Source organism: Phyllostomus discolor, chromosome X (genome assembly GCF_004126475.2).
Source record: "Phyllostomus discolor isolate MPI-MPIP mPhyDis1 chromosome X, mPhyDis1.pri.v3, whole genome shotgun sequence".
Classification (NCBI taxonomy): Eukaryota; Metazoa; Chordata; class Mammalia; order Chiroptera; family Phyllostomidae; genus Phyllostomus; species Phyllostomus discolor.
The window spans coordinates 37,207,304-37,210,570 of record NC_050198.1 but is presented as its reverse complement, the minus strand read 5'-3'; the positions used below and the strand labels follow the sequence as shown (position 1 = coordinate 37,210,570).

Genomic DNA, 3,267 nt, shown 5'->3' with positions numbered 1-3,267 from the left:
TAAAAACATGTACAGTAAAATGACAGTAATCTCACAATTATTAACAACCACACCTAAAACAAAAACAAAAACAAACTAAGCAAACATCTAGAACAGGAACAGAACCACAGAAATGGAGATCACATGGAAGGTTAGCAACAGGGGAGTTCATGGAGGAGAGAGGGGGAAAAGGTACAGAGAATAAGTAGCATAGATGGTAGGTAGAAAATAGACAGGGGGAGGGTAAGAATAGTATGGGAAATGTAGAAGCTAAAGAATGTATAAGTATGACACATGGACATGAACTAAATGGGGGAATGTGGGTGGGAGAGGGTGTGCAGGGTGGAGGGGAGTGAAGGGGGGAAATGGGACAACTGTAATAGCATAATCAATAAAATATATTTTTAAAAATCCAAATCAATAAAGTTACTGGTAAAAATGAAAAAAAAAAAAGAACCTAGAAAAAAGCCCATGTATATGTGTTTACATATTCAACTAATAAAACTCAATGAAGAAAAGACAGTGCCATTTCAATAAATGGAGCTGGGAAAATTGGATATTCACATTTAAAATAATAAAATTAGAATTCCATCTTATACAATTCACAAAAATTAACTCAAAATGTATTAAAGATTTAAATGTAAGATATGATCATAAAACTCTTGGAAGAAAGCAAAGGGAAAAAGCTCCTTGACATTGGTCCTGGCAATGTTTTATCTATCTATCTATCTATCTATCTATCTATCTATCTATCCTCACTTGAGGACATTTTTTATGGCTTTTAGAGAGAGATAAAGGGAGGGAGTGAAAGAGAGAGGGGAGGAGAGATAGAAATATCAATGTGAGAGACAAACATTGATTGGTTGCCTCCCCTACATGCCCCAACCAGGAGATCAAACCTACAAGCTAGGTATGCTGCCCTGATGGGGATTGAACTTGCAACATTTTGGTTTACAGGATGACACTCCAACCAACTGAGCCATGCTGGCCAGTACTTGGCAATGTTTTTTTTTTTTTTTTTGATATGACACCAAAAGCACACAAAAAAATCAAAGTCACTTAACATTATGCTAAGGGAAATAAGTCAGACAGAGGAAGACAAATACTGTATGATCTCACTTATATGTGGAATCTGAAGAAAAATCATAGATATAAAGAACTGATTGGTAGTTGCTGGAAGTGGGGGATGGTGGTGGACAAGATAGGTGAAGGTGGTCAAAATGTATAAACTTCATTACAAAAAAATAAGTAATGGAGATGAAATATTCATGGTGACTATAGTTAATACTACTGTATTATATATTTGAAAGTTGCTAAGAGAGTGATCTTAAAAGTTTTCATCACAAGAAAAAAATTTTAACAGTGTGCAGTGATGGATGTTAACTAGACATATCAAGATAATCAACCTAAAAGCGAAATAAAATTTCATTCAAATTATGGAACCAAGGTTTGTTTGGAACTTCATCTAGAAAAACTGAAACAAAAATTATGAAATTAAGCTTGTTTAATCTCATATTTTAAAATATTTTAGGTTTTAATTGCAACTATGTACTAATTTTTAGAATGGACAAAGAATGAAATAAGAATTGTTTGGGGGATTTGAGACATTTTTCCAATAAAAGTATCACATGATAACACCTCATTTGTGATTATTCTAGCACAAAAAGAGTTATTTTTGCCAAAACTTTTGAACACTTCACTGCTTCTTGTAAAGACCCTTTATTAATTTGATATCAAAATACCCATCACTTATCAATCCATGTAGATTTTATTTCAGTTAGTAACTGATTTAATTAATGTGTCAGTGGCTTGTGTGTTGAAGCAGGTATCCAATACCACTTTCAACTTCATAAAATCTTTTATCTTTTGCAAGATTTATAACTTTAACTTGCCATTATTTGTAATTTTTGCACTGTTAGCATTCAATAGTCAACCAAGGACCAACAATGTGATGAAGGGTATAGATGCTATTGTTTAGCATGGAGGAATTTTTGAGGAGGACTAATTGTATAAATGATCAGTTTTTTGGTGACGCTTTCCATGTCATAATGAATTTTGCTTTCCTACACACCCTCAAATTATAAGCGCTCAGAAAAAAATTTAAAGAAAATACAGGCCTTGCAGACACCACCACCGCATCAGACCTTCCCGCACCCAACCATGGTCAACCTCACTGTGTTTTTCAACATTGCTGCAGATGGTGAGCCCTTGCTCCATGTCTCCTTTGAGCTGTTTGCAGACAAAGTTCCAAAGACAGCAGAAACCTTTCCTGCTCTGAGCACTGAGAGAAAGAATTTGGTTATAAAGGTTCTTGCTTTCACAGAACTATTCCAGGACTTATGTGCCAGGGTGGTGACTTCACATGACACAATGGCACAGTTGGCAAGTCCATCTACAGGGAGAAATTTGATGATAAGAATTTCGTCCTGAAGCACACAGGTCTTGGCATCTTGTCCATGGTGAATGCTGGGCCCAACACAAACAGTTTACAGTTTCATGTGCACTGCCAAGACCAAGTGGCTGAATGGCAAGCATGAGTTCTTCCGCCAGGTGAAAGATGGCATGAATGTTGTGACAGCCATGGAGTGCTACGGATCCAGGAATGACAAGACCAGCAATAAGATCACCATTACTGACTGTGGACAACTCTAATAAATTTGACTTGTGTTTTATTTCAACCACCAGACCATTCCTTCTGTAGCTCAGGAGAGCACCCCTTCACCCCCATGTGCTTGGAATGTTCTATAATCTTTGTGCTCTCCATGCAGTTCATTGGGTTCTATGTTTTCCTTACCCCTTCCAAGCCTAGCTGGTTTGCAGACTTAAGTCTATGATTATGAAATAAAACTAAACAACAAAAAAAGAAAAAGAAATATAGAACAAACTGACAGTAACCAGAGGAGAGGGGGATAACAGGGAAAAGAAGGGGAAGGGGCAAGTAAAGAAACAGGAATAGAGGACTCATGGGCAATCGGGTGGGATTGACTGTGGGAGTAGGGGGATAGAGTTGGGGTAAGCAAGGGGGAAAAGGTGGGACAACTGTAACTGAACAATACATTTAAAAATAATTAAAAAGTAGTTTTATACACACATATACACATACATGTCTATGTATGTATATATAGTCTTCTGAAGCATATACCCTAAATGACAGGATTAACATTGGTTTTTATATTTTTCTGATTACCTACTTTCATTTTATGAATGTTCTATTACAGATCATGTATTACTTATATAACTATAAAAATTTATGATATTTCAAATGAAAGTAGGTTTTGAATAATGTTT

At 35.9% G+C, this 3,267-nt stretch overlaps 1 pseudogene; it reads left to right on the top strand.

Annotated features, from left to right (window-relative positions):
- The first annotated feature begins 2,139 nt into the window (after window positions 1–2,139).
- Window positions 2,140–2,815, top strand: LOC114505238 (annotated as a pseudogene).
- The last annotated feature ends 452 nt before the right edge of the window (window positions 2,816–3,267 follow it).